General features: G+C 47.1%; 1 long non-coding RNA gene across 16 annotated transcripts in view; it reads left to right on the top strand.

Annotated features, from left to right (window-relative positions):
* LOC140635235 (uncharacterized) overlaps window positions 1-19,424 on the top strand; it is a 54,332-nt gene that overhangs the window by 12,780 nt on the left and 22,128 nt on the right. The window contains exon 6 of one of the 16 annotated variants that reach the window (XR_012032612.1): window positions 108-2,716. The exons of the other annotated variants lie outside the window; for them this stretch is intronic. This is a non-coding gene — a long non-coding RNA (uncharacterized lncRNA). Of the gene's footprint in view, window positions 1-107; window positions 2,717-19,424 lie in introns of those variants that run through there. 16 annotated transcript variants of the gene reach the window in all.

Genomic DNA, 19,424 nt, shown 5'->3' with positions numbered 1-19,424 from the left:
AGCTTACCCGACCAGGCGCCCCTCTTGGGCAGCTAATGTTTGAAGATGACCAACCCATTAATGGAAATGTTTTGGGTAACGGAGAACTCCATTTTTTGTTTTCCAAGAGGAAAATTTTCCCAGATGCACCCACCAAACCTCCACCTTGACCAGACTGGATGTCCCAGCTACCCTGGCTGCAGAGGAGGAGGCCGGGAGAGGAGATGGGGCCGCCACGGCCAGTGTAGACCATTCCCCACTTGCCACATTGCTGCCACCGGTGGAATTAGGGCCTGAGGAGCCAGGAAAGAGAAGAGAAATGACTGTTGAGTGAGCAACTCCCGGACTGCCTTGCCCACTACACATACATAAGCTCACCTGCCAAGGTGCTCACTACCAAGACTGTGAGCGGCAGCCATGTGGGCCACTCTCCCTTGACCAGAATTCAGCACGGGGGCAGCGATCATGGCAGAGGCAACACTGTGCCGGGGAAGCCACCAGATCTGAGCTGCCTGGTTCCGTATCTGGGCCCATGTCCGGCTGCCCCCCTGACACATCATGGGTCCTGGACAAGTTAGTCAACCTCTCAGCCCCTCAAACTCCCCACCTGAAAACAGGAATCATACCGGTCTTCCTGGGACACAATGGGGTTGCTGGGAGAATAAGTGCATTACATGGGACAAAGCATTACATGGGACATTCCAGGACAGGACATGGAATGAGGATGGATTTGCTACATGTTGGCGATCGCGAGCACGTGTCGATGCCCTAGCATGACCTCAGCATTTTAAATGCAATGTGTATGCTTCTTAACATAAGCCTGCAAGGCAGATACTCTTACACCCATTTTAGAGATGAGAAAACAGAGTCTCGGGGAAGGGAGGTAAACTATCAAAAGTCATGAGGCCAGAGGGCGGCAGAGCCAGGGTTGGAACCTAAGTCCAAAGCCCGGTTCTTTCGAGGAGGTGTGTCCTCTTTTGCTGCCAAAGAACCGGTGGAGTCAGGCCACAGGCGTCAGCCCTGCACAATTGCCCTCTGGCTTTCTGCAGCCTGCACTTCAAACCGAAAACCATCAGCTTCCCCAGAAGCCACGTCTGCCTCAGAAGGAGCTCGAAAGCTGGGCCTCTGCAGCCTTGTGACGCGTCACAGCGCCCCATGGGAGGGGAGGCTCTGTCTTCTCCCCCATCCTGCTGGTGCTCACGGGGTGTGGAAGCAGAGATGCTCCACCAGCACCCTCTTTCTCCAAAAGGTCTTTTGTGAACTGTGGATTTGTGGGTGTCACGTTGGCCTCCTAGGTCTCAGGATGACGGGCCAGGTGCGCCTGGGTGGAGGTGGGGGCACGTGAGCCCGGCCTACCGCCAGAAAGCATTTCCAATGAGCTGCCAGGGATTCTTTGGTGCTCACAGCACCTCCACAGCACCCACACCACGCACACACACGCACACACAACACATCCCCGTCACCTCCTCTTCCTGCTGCCCCAATCCCAAGCCACCGCTGAAGTCCAGCCTGCAGCCCTCCTCTTACAGCAAACCGCCGGCGCCCATGCCACACCAGGCCCCTGCCTGTGTCATCCTCTCCCCCTATGAGACGGGGGACAGGTCTGACTCCTGGCTCAAACGGGCAAGGCCTGCCTCCCCCAAGCCCGCTCTAGAAATGCACCCTGGTAAAATACTACATTTTTCTCAAGCTATCTCTGCCTGCAAAGTGAGCACATGGAGTTGAGATGTCAGAAACCAGACAAAAGGCTTTACTATAACTGATATGGATTAAAACGGAAATGGAAAGCAAGATCTAAGACACCGAAGCCACCAGTCAGGACTGTCACCAAGCGAGCCAACAACGGCCCCCAAGCCGGGTCACACAACAGTACTTCCAAGGGAGCGGGGAAGACCCAACTACAGCCCCGCTGCCGATCACCGTCTCCTAGAGCGCCCCCCACCAGGGCCGACCACCCCCACCACGTGATAACACATACTCTGCTTCTGAAAATGATGCATCCAACACCTTGAGAAATTAGTGTGAGGGCCCTGGGATGTACATCGGGGCACCTGGGGGGCTCAGTAGGTTGGGCACCTGCCTTCCCAGGGTCCTGGGATTGAGTCCTGTATCGGGCTCCCTGCTCAGTGGGGAGTCTGCTCCTCCCTCTCCCTCTGCCCCTCCCCCTGCTCATGTGCTCTATCTCTCTCAAATAAAAAAAATATTTAAACACACACATACACACACACACACCAGATGTGATCGAATTGTCTGTTCTGCAAAGATGACCTTGATCCCTTCCTCCCTCCATCCCTATACATCATGTTTCACGTCTTTGCTGCCTGTTGCCATTGTGTGTTCTATACCCATCCTGGCCACCAGCTCCCCTTGCTGTGGACAGGAGCACATAGCAGGATACCCGATGAATACCCGCAGTGCAGCAGCCTCCGCCAGCCAGGGGAGGCCAGCTCCATACCAGCATGCCGAGAATCCAGAGCTGAGCCCAGGTGCACCCCAACAGGGCCCAGGCCTACCCCCAGGCTTAAGAACATCACTGATAATGCAATTTCTGGTGCTTTTTTTCATTTTGCCAGAGATAAAGATACCTACGCGAGTCCATCCATCCATCCATATATATACATGTTAGCCACGGCAACTAAGAAAGCCATCCAAATTGCAGCACTGAAATGAACAGAGCTGAACAATAAGCTAAAACATGCCTAGAGCAAGTTGAGCAATAAACAGGTTTTTAATTTTTTCCCCTTCCATCTCTTGAGTGTCTGTTTCTGATGGATGATGTGACAGAGGAAGGCGGCTCCATAAATTCCGAATTCTGAATACTAAATCAGTGAGTGGCAGCCGAGTGCTGGGCGCCTGGTTCTCCTTCTTCCTGGAGCGGCAGTTTTATGGGGACTCTGTGACCCAGCCCCGCCCCTCCTGAGGGGCACCCGGTGACAAGGCAGTGGGATCACGTGCCCATCACAGTGGCTCGCCAGGGTGGCCTCTGAATCCCTGACTCTGGGAGAGTGGGATTCAGAAAGGCAAGAGGTCTCGCTCAAGGTCACAGAGGTGCAGAGATGAGTTTGCAGTGTTGGTGTGGCTCTTTGGGTGTCCTCCATCCTGGAAGTTGGGGCTCTTTCCCCTTTTCTGCATGAAAGGAATTGAGCTTCAGGTCTCTTAAGTAGCTTGCATGACCTCAGTACAGGGAAGAAGTGGGACTGAAACCCCAACTTGGTTTGCATCCAGAATTCATATTCTTTGCAGCAGAAGGGACCTTCTTGAACTTTTTGACATCGTGGCACATATACAAAATAGTAATACTTGTGCTACACGCCAGAATGACCTGGAAGGGATTTGAGAGTCTTCCTATGGGGGCTGGTGGAAATTTTTTATCACTTTTGGTTTATATTACATAATTACAAACAAGAAAAATAAGTATTGGGAAAGATATTAAATATTGAATATGTATAAAAATCTCAAAGAGTATATTTTCATATTTGTAATAAGAAACCCAAACTTGCTTCTGTGAGCATAACATTCTCATATCAAATTTTATGTGTAAAATGGCTGCACCCAATTCCTGATCAATACCTCTTAATGATGGTGTCTTCAAACTCTCAACAACCGCCACTCACAAGAAACTTTGTTCACATGAGTACGCAATAAAATTTTTAAATCATTTTTTTTACAGACAGTTAAAAAATTTACAACAGTTGAAATTATATTTTAAGAATGTAACAGCCTTTCCTTTTCTTTCACTGACAATTATACTGTTGGAACGTCTTGTGATACTACATTTGGATTTCTAATTGAACTGAACTTTTGCATAGCAAATGCTTCAATATAATGATAAAATTTGATTTGAGGGTTTCGTATGCAATATTTGAGCATCACCCAACAGTTGGCTTGGGCCTTCCCGAAAGGGCTCATCAGCTGCAAATGAAAGAGAGAATCTCATAAACATAAAGCAGAGGCCCTGGGACTCCTGCCCGTTCCAGGAACTCATACCATATTCCACACATACCCCAGGTTGTGTGCTGTGCTCCTTGGGTGCCCAGAACACAAGCCTTCCAGCACCTCCCCAGCTCCTTGCATGTGATGGACAACTGTTTGCAGAAGTAGGCATGCAAGAAGCAGAACACCTCTTGGCTGCTCCTGGAGGGTCAGTGCAGTCCCTGCGCATAGGTGTATTTGCCACAGGTGAGGACTATACGGTGGCTCTTTGGAGTCTGTTCCCTTCAGACTGCTCAGAGGAGTCCCCACCAAGGTCCTGGAAGCTGACGCTGATAGGGATTCCAGGAGCTTCCAAGGCTAAAAGCATCACTATCTCTTTGCCCACTTGTAAGACTTTTGTGCCTGGCCATCTGGTGGGAAACTTTGCTCTTGGTTATGCTTCCTTTCATCATTATTGAATCAGGTGAATAATCATCTGAGAATGTAACTGAGATTTCTTCGCCCAGTGCTTTTTTCATCTTACCTTTCTTTGTCATTTAGGTGGCAGGTGCCTTGCCCTCCAGGACCACAGCCAAGAACATGGTGCCACTGTCCAGCTTAGAGTCTCAGGGCATGCTTTTGAATGTCCATAGCAGAAATGAAGGTGTGAGAGCAAAGAGTTTTGTGAAATAATATTTTGCAGCACTTAAAAAGGGCTTGGAAGTGTCAGAGCACAGATTTTAAACAGAATAGGGAGGAATCTAAGCTGAGTAACAATCATTACCTTAACCAACTGGCCCTGACTGAGGTTCAGAGGTGAGGAAGACCAGAGAGCAGCTGAGAGAAGAATCAAGGAAGGTGGGACTGGAGTTTCAATGAGTAGGTGTCTGACATAGAGCCCAGCAGAACTGCCTCATAGAGCTGGGAGTGAAAGGCAGTCAACATAATGACAAAAAACCTGATTCTAGATCCCAGTTAGAGCTGAAGAGAATGTTGTTTGCATTCCAGGATGGAGTCCAGGAGGCCAGGTGTCCCTTTCTAACATGGCGCCTGAGTAGAAGACCAGCCATGACTGAAAGTTTCTTCATGATCTGATCAGTCTTGGGTGTCTGTTTATCCTGGGGTGCTACAGAGAAAGCCACCAGCATCCCCACGCTCCCCAAAAGAGATGTAGATGTGGCCCAGAGGGCAGCTGGAAAAGAGGCAAAGGGGCTTTGCTGCTGGGACAAAGAAAAAACCATTGACCTGGTGTTGACCTGGCAAGTGGAAGCCACAGTAGGGACCAAGGTCACATGCTACAGGTACAGCAGGGGCAGAGGCCATATCCCAGGATCCATGACAAAGTCAGCAAGATGTACCTCCTCTGGCTCCCAGAAACATAGATTACTCCAGGAAAAGGAGAGAAAAACAGAAGTTAAATCCTGAACTGACCATGGTTTTTTTGTGTGTGTGTTTTTATGATTTTATTTCTTTATTTGAGAGAGAGAGAGTGAGAGAGAGAAAGAGCACAAGCAGAAGAGGAGGGACAGAGGGAGAAGCAGATTCTCCCCTAAGCAGGGAGCCCGACATGGGGCTCAATCCCAGAACCCTGGGATCATGACCTGAGCCAAAGGCAGATACTCAACTGACTGAGCCCCCCAGGTGTCCTGAACTGACCAAGTTTAAATGAGAAGTGCCAGTTACCTTGAATTTGTTTGTTTTCCACCTTTGGAAGAAATGAAGGGCTGAGAACTAAGATGAGTTCTGTTATAAAGAAACGCAGTTTGCACATCTCATGTTATGACTGTATAAATAATTTGTGCCTATCACAGAATTTATAAATAAATTCATTACTGTTCACTTTTGAGTATAACCAAGATGTATATATAACAGGCAAATCCTCCTTTTATGAAACAAATCATGGCTGAATCCCAGTGAGCAAAAGAGGTGGATACTGATGTCATAAAATGATTCTCCACTTTACAAAAGATGTTTCCTCTAAAGTGTTTTAATTGGTTAGATATCTTAATGCAATTAAAATAGTATCTTACTCTGTAGAACTCATTTTTCTAGCTGATCACCAAGCACTGTGAAGACAGCTGTACCGATTTGTTTTCACCTGAATCTCAGCCTGAGGTGCTCATGCTAGAACTTTGATGGAGGGAGGAAGAGTTGGCTTGGGTGAACAGATAGAACTGAAGGCCATGTTCAAGCTGGACTTGAAGTCAAATGACTTGAGCACTAAGGTCTGCTGTGCCACCAAGCTGCTGTGGGACCTTCCCCAGGCCTCTCTTGTCTCTGAGCTTCCTTCCATATGGGAAGGGGATTGGACTCAGATGGTTCTATGGTTTCTCCTAGCACTAACCCTATGACTTGTATTTATGAATATCTTGGGTTACAGAATGACCTGTTTGTGTTGTTGTAGGTAAGAATATAGAGCCTATAAGCCTGCAACATAATGTGACCATGTCTGGGACCTTGGTGACGTGTTAAAATAGCATCTAGTCAGGTACAATGTTGTGTGCCCACTATAGACCAGTCCCCAGCTAGGCACTGTTAGAAAACAAAGGAATGCTCAATTTCCTGCCCTGAGAAGAGGGGATGCCTCAGAAGAAGCAATACAAGGACAAAAAAGACACTGCAAAGTCAAGTGCTGTGGGCTCAAGGTAGGCAGGGCTTCCTACGAGGTGCTGTGGTCAGGAGGGCACAGATGAGCTGGATTTTGCAGTTAGTTGAACTTCTAGGCAGAAGGGAGGTCATTCCAGGTGATGCAGGAGGGGATGGTGCTTCTCAGACTTTGATGCAGCCCATGAAACCACAGCAGTGTGACCAGCTCAGTGAGGAATACAGATGCATAAGTTGTGATGAACAGATGGGCAAAAGGGAATGGAGCGGGTTATAGAGATCTTTCTTTCTTTCTTTCTTTCTTTCTTTCTTTCTTTCTTTCTTTCAGTTTGAAAACACTGATCTCTTTTGTTTGTTTCCAGTTTTTATTTAAATTCTAGTTAGTTAACATATAGAATAGTATTGGTTTCGGAATAAAATTCAGTGATTCATCACTTACATACAACACCCAGTGCTCATCACGAGTGTACTCCTTAATACCCATCACCTCCCAAAATTTCCATTTTCAAACATTTTTAAGACTTTTGCTCTCTGTTTCTCTGTATTCACCTTTCTCACTCAACCATGGTGCTGTGAATATCTCCATAGTGCAAACTGCGAGTGATAAATCCCCCAAACCCTTCTTTACAAAGGAAGAGACGCAAGCCCAGGTTTAACTTGTGAGGCAAAATGCATCCACTCCCTTGGACAAACAGACTCCCCACGTTTTGGTTTTATGTATAATTTATACTTTGCTGTTTCCAAAAAAGTATTTGAGGAGCTGGAAATAAAGGTCTGAAATTTAAAACGTTGAAACAGAAATATCAAATCAGGAGCCATAAATAGGGGAAGGAAGGAAAGCTGAACCAAAGTTAACTTTGGCCATTGAACTACCTTTGGCTGTGTTTCCTAGAAGTCAAAGAGGAGAGGAAAGTCATTCTATAGAATAGCTAATAAAAATAATATATCAAGTATCTAGAATTGACTCTCTCTGAATATTCAGAAAATGTAACAGAATTTTGAAGGTGTTCTGGAGGGCTTACCAGAACCTCTCTTTGGTTGCCCCAGTAAGTAAAATATATGCCAAAGTAATTCATATAATATTTATGTATCAGGTACTCATTGCTATATGTAGACTTCACTGAGCACTGCATGGTGAGATAAGACACAATAGTTGTCAGCCTTAAGCTTTTAACCTGATAAAGGAGATGCAACATGTAATCAAATAAGTATTTACTAATCATTAATATTTATTTAAGATCTTCTCTGCACTGGTCACATACTAAACTGGTCATTTCCACAAGAGAGGAAGATTTTTAAAACTTTCTTCCAAGGTTAAAAGATGTTTCTTAACAGAACCTGGATGTGTCTTTTATTAAAAAAAAAAAAAAAGACCCAATCACACCAAAAAACGTAACTATGTGAGAAGATGATATGTTAATTCGTTGGACTGTAGAATCATTTCACTATGCATATGTGCACCAAATCATCTTGAAAACAATGTTTTAGGGACACCTGGGTGGTTCAGTGGTGGAGCATCGCCCTCCAGCTCAGAGCGTGATCCCGGAGTCCTGGGATCGAGTCCTGCATCGGGCTCCCCATATGGAGCCTGCTTTTCCCTCTGCTTGTATCTCCACCTCCATCTCTGTATCTCTCGTGAGTAAATAAATAAAATCTTAAAAAAAAAAAAAGTTTTAGAAGTCAACATTGAGAAATAAGAACAATACTTTTAAATATAAGTTTAAAGAGCAAACAAATTGATAACAACATACAACATACACACGAATCTAAAGCAGCATGTAGGATCCCTGGGTGGCGCAGCGGTTTGGCGCCTGCCTTTGGCCCAGGGCACGATCCTGGAGACCCGGGATCGAATCCCACGTCGGGCTCACTGCATGGAGCCTGCTTCTCCTTCTGCCTGTGTCTCTGCCTCTCTCTCTCTCTGTCTCTGAGTGACTATCATAAATAAATAAAAATTAAAAAAAATAAAGCAGCATGTATCTCGTTCTCGTGGAAATATAGAGTAGGGGTTAGAAATACGCTGTTTAGCTATAGGCCACAGAACCTTGACTAGACAGTGCTTCTCAAACTGTAATGTGAGTGTAACTCACCTGGGGATGGCTGTTAAAGTGCAGCTTTGCTTATATGGTGGATCTAGGCGAGCCTTGCAAGTTTTCACCTCTGGTCAGCTCACAGGCAGCATCGTGAGTGGGCAGGCACCAACAGGTAGTGACCAGGGCTTTGTTCGTCTCATCATTACACTCTTCTGAGACAAGTATTTCAAGCTAATATGGTCAGGACTGCCTAGAAGCCCAGTGATGCCACTGGGGAGCCACTCTCTTGCCTTCCCTCCACTCTACCTTCTTTTAAAAAAAAATGCTTGTTGCCTCATGGCACAAAATGGCTGCTCTCCCAGGTGTCATGTCTCAGTTTCAGATCTGAAGAACAAAGGAGTGGCCCTGTATTAGGAAGACATAAGTTTCCCAGAATTTATCTCACTCTGCCCTCAAAAAAGCTGAGGTCTAACTAACTGGCCAGAACGTGTCACATTTTTACCTCTAGCTGCAAAGGAGTGTGGGAAAGCGTTTGGTTTTAGGTGAGCCCCACCCTGAACAAAATTGGGTATTTTTAGTAAGGAAGAAAAGACAGATGGCTATCAAGGAGGCGGCTGGCAGTGTCATGGCATAGAAATCTTCCCCATAAGCTTCCTTTGAATGCCTAACATGCCCCATGTTCTCTGTGGGTCCTTTCCCAGTGAGGCATCCTGGCATGTCCCAAGGCTTCCATTCTCACAGATGGGGAAGGAGGCTCTGAGGACTTAGATGTGCATCTTGGCATCACACATCTGGTCAATGGAGAAGTCCTGGGGCCCCTGGGCCTTGGCTGTTTTGTGAGCATGTGTAGGTAGATTGTGACAAAGAGTGATATCTTCAGTTGAATACATTTGAGGCCTATGCCTCACCCTCTAGGGAAACTTAAAATGAAAGTCACCTCCTAGGCCAGCCAAGATTGCAGCATTAAGAGAAGTACTTTGTAAATGTGGGAGAAGGATAGACTCACAAGCAGTAAATAGCAGGCACTGATGTAGTGCAAATCACGCCAGACAAACTTAATTGCTTTTTTTCTAATCTATTGAAATGCCAGATGAGGAGATAAAAGGAAAGCAGTGAATATAATTGCTCTCGATTTTAGGAACGTGCTTGGGAAGAGTGACTTGGGAGAGGTTCTGAGTTAAAATATAAATAATAACAATTCAAATGGGTCCAGGTAGAGGCAGCAGAAGGGGTCCTGGCGCTGGGAAGGGAGGAAGCTCATGCCCTAGAGGATGTGGAAAACAGGGAGGCACTGACCCCAGGGAGCCCCACGTAGTGCTAAGGGCCTGCATGTCACCTGAGGCCTGAGTCACATTTTGACAAATCCTCCCAACCCAGAGTGTGGTCCTGGGAGCCTCAGCATGGCCAAGGCCAGGGCCTTACCAGAAACACAGAATCATGGGCCCCCGCCCAGCCGGCCTGCAGTGGCTTCTGCGGGTAACAAGCCCCAAGGGAGTCAGGTACACATTCACATGCTTTAACACTGCAAAGTTGGAGTGTAACACCACTCCCCCCCCCAAACCCTCTAGTAAGGAGGGCCTCCTTCACCATCCCCTTGCTCCCCAGCCGCCCCCACAAAACACTCGCTCTGAAATTCAGCCTCCACATCAAACTATTACCTCACTGCCCTGATGACAGCTCATTCCCCCAGCGAGTATCAGCCAGACTAAGGTATAAACACCATGGGGGTATTTATCTTTTTAAAATGAGTCAGTTAACGAAACTACTGGAGGGACTTCAAGCCTCATGACATTGGAATGGCGGAGGAGGCATCTACAGGCAGGGGACTCCCCCAGGGTATCAAGGATAGAAAGTTGAATTGAGGGGCGCCTGGGTGGCTCAGTCGGTTACGCATCTGCCTTCTGTTCAGCTCGATCATGGTCTCAGGGTGCAGGGATGGAGCCCCGAGCCCGGCTCTCCACTCAGCAGCGAGTCTGCTTCCCCCTCTGCCTCTGCCTCTGTGAGCTCTCTAACTCTCTTCTTTCCCGAATAAATAAATAAAAATCCTTTAAAAAAAAAAAAAAGTTGAATTGAGTGCCTCCGCCCCCCCAAAACACACCCCTCCTGTTGCCAGGTACTAGGATGTACTTTCTCATCTGTTTCTCGTAATGCGGAAGGTTTTCTTATCCCCTGTAGGGTGAGATGTCTGACACTTAGGAAAGTTAACTGGTGTGAGGTTATACTAGAAGGGACAGAATCAAGCTTGGTGCCAGGAGGCCATCTTCTGAAGTCAGAATCTCCCTCTCACCCCGTGCCATGCCCCTCACTCCCTCTGCCCACCTGTGCGGATCACCTAGTCCAGACCCTGTCACACCCATATCTCAAAAATGTCTGAAGCAAACTTACAGCATAAAACCCTTATATATGAGTCCCTTTATAGTAATAATTCATAAGTGCCACCTAATAAGGGGGAAAAGATTATCTCACAGAGCCCCCAGGAAAGGATAGTTGCTGCCACCATACACAAAACTTAGCTTTAGGTTTTCTGAGAATTGAGGCAGAAAAAAAAGTATGATGACATTTTCTAGGAAAAGAGAGTGTGGTCAGGAGAGACCCGCTTTTTCTGAGCACAGAGGAAAAGTGTCTTATGAAACTGACAGATGGCCCCGCATGGGAAGGGACGAGTAAAATTATCTGTGACCTGGAGAAGTGAGCTGTTTGGGTAAGGTGCCCCCAGATGAGATTCACCTCGGAAAAGCATAAGCATTAACACAGAAGGGAAAAATAATCACGAAGACAGAGATGGATTCAATAAGTGGAGGGAACTTCAAAAGTGAGGACCCGCTGAGAGAGGCGCAGGCCCAGAGCTGAGCACAAATTACATGAGTTTGCAGCGTGAAGTGGCAGAGAAATTAAAAAAAAAAAAAAAAAAAAAAAGCAAGATGATTTGGGTGTGCATGTGCAGGGCCCAGGACACAAAGCCAGGAGGAAATGGTCTCGGGTGGTGAGATGAGGCCCGGGAGGCTGCAGCCAGCCGTGGGCATCTCATTACCCGGCAGAAGGAGGCAACGTGGTGAGGGTTCAGGGAAGGGCACCAGGCATGATTAGGTAGCAGGAGAGATTAATTTATGAAGAAAGATTAAAAACTAAAGTAGGAGAGCGGGGCTCTGGGAAGACGGGCTCCCAGGTATTGGGGGGATGGAGGGGGCACCTGGGGGCAGAGGGGGTGGCCTGGCCGGGACTATGGGGGGATGAACTAGGCCAAGGGCAGGGGGAGATGGTGGAAATACCCACCTAAGGAGACCTGAAGGGGCTCAGTCAAAATTAGAAACTAAGACAAAGCTGCCATTGTAACTGCCATATACAGAAGCTGCAGAGCCTCGAGCTCCACGCAGAAAGCCATCCCCATACTCTCTGCAGCCCACCTTATGGTCAGTGGGGTTCCTTTTTGAGGTGGGGGGGTGGAAACAGGGGCTCGTATTTAACATTATGGGGAATCTACCACATGCTAGGTATTGCGTTGAGCATTGAGAAGACAGTCATAGAAGACAGTCCCTCATCTCAAGGCGCTTAAGGATGTAGATCTATCAACACTTCTAAATCAGATTAATAAGTACTTTGAAAAAAAATAAGGAGAGAGCACCAGGAACCAGAGGAAGAGGTCAAGGTAGGGATTCTCAGAAGAAGTTGTGAACCAAGTTTGGAAGGCTGATAGGCATTAGCTAGCCAATGTGGTGGATGGATGGATGGGATACCAGGCAGCATCAGCTAATCAGTATAACTAATTAATAACAATTAGTGCAAGAATATAGAGGTCTGAAAGAGTATGATATGTTCAAGGAAATTGGAAAGTCCTGGTTTGGCTGCAGAAAGGGGGATGGGAAAGCAAAGAGAGAAGATTAACTAGTTAGGCCTTTATAAAAGACTTTGTATGCATGAAGGTCAGAAATTTGGACCTCAGTTTGAAAGTCTGTTCAGTCAGCAACCGAAGGCTTTTAAGAAGAAGCATGGAGAAATCAGGTGTAACTTTTAAAAGATTACTCTGGTGGCAGGGGAAATATGTGCTATTTCCAAGGATAGTCAGGAGACAAGGAAATCAGTGAGATGACTATTTTCATGATCCAGGTAAGAATTTGCAAGAGGCTGAACTAAGGTAATGATGCAGAGACACAGAGGCTGCAGATCTTTCCAAATGCCTGGCAAGGGAAGCTGGGCAGGGAGGTGGAGGTTGGTAAATATGGTCCTGGTGTGGGTTCCTGACCAGACAGTGGCATATAGCACTAAGATTGGCAATTGTCAGGTTTCAGGAGAAGTAAGTCCTGTGTGGACAAACTGGACTAGATATGCTTGGAGTACATTCTGTGGGCAGGATCAGATGGGTAATAAGCCAGATTTCGATAAGAGAGGGATACAGGAGGTGGTGATGAAGAGTAGTGCAGCAAACACTTGAAAGCCCCTGGCTGCCAGGACAAGAGTGAGGCAGGATGCCCCCAGCGAGGGAGTAGTTGAAGGAGAGCATGGTGTCATTCAGTTGGTCCTCAGATGAGAATGACCTGAACATGTTCTCAGACTACAGGGGTGAAGATGTAGAAGATTCCAAGGGAATCATGGACAAAGTGCTGGACAAAGAGTGCTAGACAGAGAGTGCTGGACAGGGGCCATTCATGGTCCAAGAATGGGCTATTGGCACACAAGATTTCAGAGTGGGATCATTTCTGGATCATCCCAAGCCATAAAATGCCTGTCTGGCCATGCAGCTTAACATCCTTCAGGGCCTTCCCCTTGTACTTGGGATAGAGAGCAGCATCCTCCCATTGCTCTCAAGGCGTTGCCTAGTCCTGCTTCCTCCCAGCCTTCTCTTATCACGCATCCCTTCTCCCCATTCTCTCTATACCCCATTCACTTTTGGGCACCTGGGTGCCTTAGTCCATTGGGCATCTGACTCTTGATTTCAGCTTGGGTCATGATCTCAGGGTCATGAAATCAAGCCCCAGGTCTGGCTCCACGCTCAGCAGAGTCTGCTTGAAATTCTCCCCTGTCCCCAATCCTCTAAATGAATAAATACAATATTAAAAAAAAATCACTCCCACCTTTCACATGTGCCAGGTATGCTCTCCAACTCATCTTTTCCTTTATAACTAACTCCTCCTTATCTTTCAAATTTGAGCATCTTTCCGGAAACCTTTGAAATCCAACTAAGACAGCTTCCTTTCTTAGATTCATATTTCTCTTTGCCACGGCACAAATTTATGCATTCTTGGTCATGATTATTCAATTCTGTAACAACAATAAGGACTGTAGAAGTTTTCAATTGCCATGGTAACTCCAGCATCTAACACAGTGCTCGTATAGAGTGGGCCATTGATTCGTATTTATTGGATGAATGAATGAACGAACGAATGGAGGTTGTTTGTGAGGAAAGGAAAGCCTCTGTCCTTTTGGTGAGACAGAACAAGACTGGGGATCTGGAAATGGCAAGCATTGTGAGTAAATGAGCTCCAGATCCCAGCCTGGAGCTGAGAAGACACAGCTACTCATAACCCCAGACAAGACAGAGAAAGGGGGCACTCTTAGGAGAGCAATTCAGGCTGGCACCAGAAGCCAGCTTCACTTAAAGAAGTATAACACTTTAATTATCGTGGCACTCTGAAGGGCTAATTCAGCTGAAAACTAATTGCTGGTAAAGGCTGCCTGGGTGAGGTCAGCCAGCACACAAGAAAGGTACGAGGAGACAATGAAACTTTGAATTAGTATGCTGGAAACATCTGAAACATATTCATTGTGTTAATAGAAATGCCGAAGTATATTAGACATTTTGGGGGGCTTATTATTCATATTAGTTATAATATGGAAATCAAATTTTATTTCTAAATTGCAATCAAATGATATTTTCTATTAAAACTTTAATAGCAAGCCAAATTAAGCACTGCTACGGGTTACATATTACTAATCCAGTTTGGTTATCACTCATTTTTTTTATTCTGTTATGAATCATCATGGGAATGAAATAAAACGAGATATTTTCCAAAATGAACTGAAAAGCCTTTTCCTGAACAGAGCAGAGAAACTGCTTAAGAGTTCAAATGAGTTAATACCGCCTCAGTAAAATAAACAAAGGCAAGCACTGACAGGGAAGCTGCACATTGGTGAAAATAATTCACCTCCTTCTTCTATCACATCGCCCTGCAGGACCAAGAGCTGAAGTTCTAAGAGGTCAATTAATCAAACTCCTGTCTCAAGACAAAATTGCATAAAATCCTTCCTTAAACTAACTGACACCCCATTAAGAACCAACCTTGGCTTACTTCTTTGTCCAAAGTGCAGTGGCCTTTCCCAAAATGTATTTGGAGTCCTCATTGCCTCTTGCACATAGTAGGTGGTCAACAAAACCCTGATGGTGTTGACTTAATAATTACAAATTAACCTCTCAAAGGCATCTATTGATATTATATAAACATATAGATCACCCAAAACAATACTTGACACACAGAAGGTGTTTATAAATACAAAGTCTTTTTTTTTTTTTTTTCTGCCAGGGAAAGTTTGAGAGAGCAGTTAGTTCCCTGGTCCATCCAAAAATCACTGTAAGGGCACATGTGTGGCTCGATTTGTCAAGTGTCCGACTCTTGATTTTGGCTCAGGTCATGATCTCTGGGTTGTGAGATCGAGCCCTGCATTGGCCTCCGTGCTCTGCATAGAGTCTACTTGGGCTTCGTCTCCCTCTCCCTTGGCCCCTCCCACTCCCACTCACCCTCTCTCTCCTTCTCTCATAATAAATAAAAACATAAAATCATTATATTGATAATAGATAGCATTGGAGTGGCGACCACGGGCCAGGCCCCGTGCCAAGCTCTTTATATACACTATCACATGTGTCATATACAACAACCATAGTAAGGGGAGTTACTATTAGCCCCATTCCACAAAGGAGAAAAATGAGACACTGAAAGGACATTCATGTGCCCAAGTTTCACAAAGCTTCACGTGGTAGAGCCAGACTTCAAGTCCAGCAGCGTGATGCCACTACTGGTGCTCCAACCCAGGACCATAAAGCCTCTCTCGTGCACCAGAAAGTGTGCAAGAGGCACTCACTCTGGTGTATGAAAGGCCTTCCTTTCCCTCCGGAGCTCCGTCCAGGGCTCTCCCAGACACCCAAGGGATGGAGATGGGTTGGTTTTGCTTCAAGCTCTGGCTGTTCACCCTCCTCCACATCCTCAGAAGCTGCAGGAGAGAAGGCCCCAAGTACCTTCGGCCACCACGCCCTGGTTGTACAAATATGGTTACAATCAGAGGAAGTATCCAGGTGTTTCCCAGGACTCCCTTGCCCTGTAGGGATCCAGAAATAATTGACCCAGACTTTCCAAAGCCGACCCCTGACTCTTGCCGCTCCTCCTGGTCCCCTCTACTTCCAGCGTCTGGGTCGCTGCATGCTCTCCATGCCAGGCTGAACAGTGAACAGTACCTCGGCTTCCTTAAACCCAGGAGCTCAGAATGTAACCTGATTTGGACATTGTGTCTTCATGGACATAATCAAGTTAAAACGAGGTCTTGCTGGACGTGAGTGGATCCTGAATCCAATGACGGGTATCCTTATAGCCAAGAGAGAGAGAGATTTGGAGACGCAAGGGGAGGCCACGTGGAGGCGGGGGCAGTGATGGGAGCCAAGGCATGCCAGGGATTGCCAGGAGCTACCAGCAGCGAGAAGAGGAGAGGAAGTATCCTTTTCTAGAGCCTTCAGAGGGAGCCCAGCCCTGCGGACATCTCGACATTGAACTTCTAGCTTTCAGAACTGTGAAACAATAAATTCCTATTGTTTTAAGCCAGGCAGGGTGCAGTATTTTGTTACAGCAGCCTGAGAAAGCTGATTCACCATTTCCATGCTGGCTCAATCCAGACGCACACATCCGTCACCTTCTGTCCCCGAGTACCAAGCGTCTTCATGAGGTCAGCGCTCAGGTGAGACTTAGTGTGGTCCTACACTCAAGCCAAGCCCCACACTTTGAAAATCAAAGAAAAAAATAACTTTATCCTTCTACACCAAGAGTTAAAACCTTGTAGGGGACCCAGCCCTTTCCAGAAATAGGTCTCACTCACTCTCAGAAGGCAGGAAGCATCATAAAGAGCATTTTACGGTTTTTTTTTTCTTTTTTCTTTTTTATAACAAGCTTCCCATTTTTCCGGCATTGATCCTGCCCTCTCCTACGGGAACTGCTGCCAGCTTAAATTTTTGCCAAGGAGTCCCATGGGCATCTCGAGCCACCACTGGAGGTTGGTCCATCTGCCCCAGGCCCAGGCCTCCATGCATTGCCTGAGAGCCCTGCCTTGCCCTGAGCTCACTTTTACCTGCCCTGGAGCAGCAGGAGTGTGACTTACAGAGATGCTGGTTACCAGCTCTTGTGGTTTGCACTCATTCTGTATTTCCCTGCAACTGTGGGCCCTGCTAGCAATCAGTCTGGGGTCTCTGAGGCCTCATGGGGCACAGCCCGAAAGCTAGGAAGCATTGTGGGGAATCACTCCTCTGACAGACCTTGATCCTTGGAAGGGCTCCATCCCCAGCACGTTCTTCCTCAGTGCCCCATGCAGGTAGACTGGGGCAGGCCCTTCCTCTCACCCCAGGTGGGCACCAGTGTACCTAACTTTGAGTTGCCTACCCAGCTTGGGCCAGCACAGGCCCTGCTACGTACATGGACCAGAAGCTGCAGTGATAGCAGTCATGATGGCAGGTGACACCAATGGCCAAGTGCTGCACCATTTAACTCATTTACTCCTCACAACATCCCTGGGTGGCAGATGAGAAAACTTGAGAGCCTGCCCAAGGTTACCAGCAAAGAAGGAGCAAAACAGTGATTCAAATGTGGACCCGATGCCTCCAGAGCCCACCCCATGGCCCCGGTATGGCCTGCCTCTCAGCTGTCATCCTCTGGTTGGGACCAGACACCAGCACAGAGCACAGGAGCTCACTTCTAACAGAGCACACCCTCCATGGCTTTGGAGAATTCACAACATGCCACAGCCCACTTTGTCTTATAGAAAAGCTTTTAATGTCCTGCAAAAATCCACTATCCATAGGGCTTCAGGAAGCATAAGTTTGCATCCAAGTTTCTTGGCTCTTACCTATTTGTCTCCCCTGCTCACATTCCCTTTCTTTGGCCCTGTTGACCAATGTCCCCTCCTTGCAGGCGAGCCCCAGAGCACCTCCCACAACCGGCAGGTGATGTTGGAAGCATCAGGACTGTCAAGGAGAAGAATGACCACCCTCCTCTGGCCAATGCCTTAAATGTCCTCTTTAGGCTGTTTGTTCGTCTGCTTGAGATAGGAGATGGTGGTAATAAAAATCATGCATCTTCACTGGAAAAAATGTCAAACTATACAAAAGCATTGAGAGGAAATAATTAAAGCTCCCTCTATTCCTCCCTCCTTCACCTTCGCCACTTCCAGGCCCAGAATTAAGCTGCATCACCCTGGGTCACTGGCCTTCTGTAGATGAGCCCTCTCCCACTGCCCCCCACAACCCCAACCTGCACTTCTGAGCAGAGGGATCAAAGGCAATCAGGAAAGAACCCTGGTGGGGAAAAAGGTAGTCTCAGATCAGAGGTGGGGTGCCTAACACAGAGCCAAGAGTCCCTTCAATGAGATGTACAGCTTCACACTTTTGCTAATGTCTGAGCAGAAGGGAAAAAAAGAAAAAAAAGAGGGAGGAGAGGATAGCCTGCTGGAAGTCCGGATAGTCAGTGCTGGAAGGAATCTTAGAGGGCGCAGAGGGTGACTCTGGGGACCCTGGCTAGACACACACTGGAGCAGCTGGCAGCCCCGACACAGCCTCTCCACCTGTCTCCTCTGTCCTTGAGCACTTGCAACAGGTAATGATGCCCTTAAACTTCCCCTCTCCCTCCCTCCCTCTCCCTCTCTTCTCTCCCTTTCTTCCTCTCCTTGATCTCCCTCCCTCTCATACTTCTGACTTCCCAGTCTTAAAACCAGAATGTGGTTCCATCTGAAAACCTTCTGCCTTCAGAGCTGCCAGCCTTTGCACTTCTGCAGGTAAACGATCCAGGCAGAGGCAGCAGGATAGAGGGTGGTGTGAAGAATGCTCGCCTAATTCTCTCACTATTAGCCTACAGAGACAAGCACTAAGGATAATAATCCACCCCTACATCCCCCAAACCCACCAAAAAATAAAAAATAAAACAAACCCAACCCTGTCATTTCCCTCCTCCCCCAGGGTCCACTGTATTTCCCTTCAGAATCAGGAGTAAATTATCTCCAAAGAAGGGTTCATTAAGAATAAATAATAATTTGCACTTCTTGTGCACCTTTTGTCTAAGTATCTCAAAGCGTTTTACTTAATTAATTAATTAAGAGAATTAATTAATTCGGAAAACACTCCTGGAGGGAGGGAAGGTGTACTTAATGACACCTGTTTTCCAGATGAGTAAACTGAGGCCCAAAGCAATGGGCTCAAGGTCACAACAGGAAAAGGGGCAAGATGGGGTTGGGGTCTTGAGTAGGGGTAAGAGTGGCTTTGTTCCAACCTGCTAAGGCTTGGGTACCCAGAGGGCAGGACAGGGAGGGCGTGGGAGGAAGGGAGCTGGAGATTGGAGAGAAGAAAGCTAAAGTGTTGGCCTTTGAAGCTAAGAGTGTAGCAGAGGCTGTCAGGGTGAGTCCAGGTGAACACTAGGTGCTATGGCTCCCGGGTCAGAGACCCTCGATCCAGAACCCAGGCTGGGTAGGCTCCTGACAGAGGGCCCGAGCCCTTCACAGGCTAAGAGAAGGTTCTGAGTGACAGGCACATGGCTCCCCTGGTAAGGTGGCGGTTGACACACAATTAAATGCTTCTGAGCCCCCAGCACCTCCCTAGATGCTCCTTAGTGGGCCTAGAGCTAATCAGAGTGTGGGGCTCTTCGTGTGGGGTGAGCAGGC

Source organism: Canis lupus, chromosome 6 (genome assembly GCF_048164855.1).
Source record: "Canis lupus baileyi chromosome 6, mCanLup2.hap1, whole genome shotgun sequence".
Lineage (NCBI taxonomy): Eukaryota > Metazoa > Chordata > Mammalia > Carnivora > Canidae > Canis > Canis lupus.
This window is presented reverse-complemented; position numbering and strand designations above follow the sequence as displayed.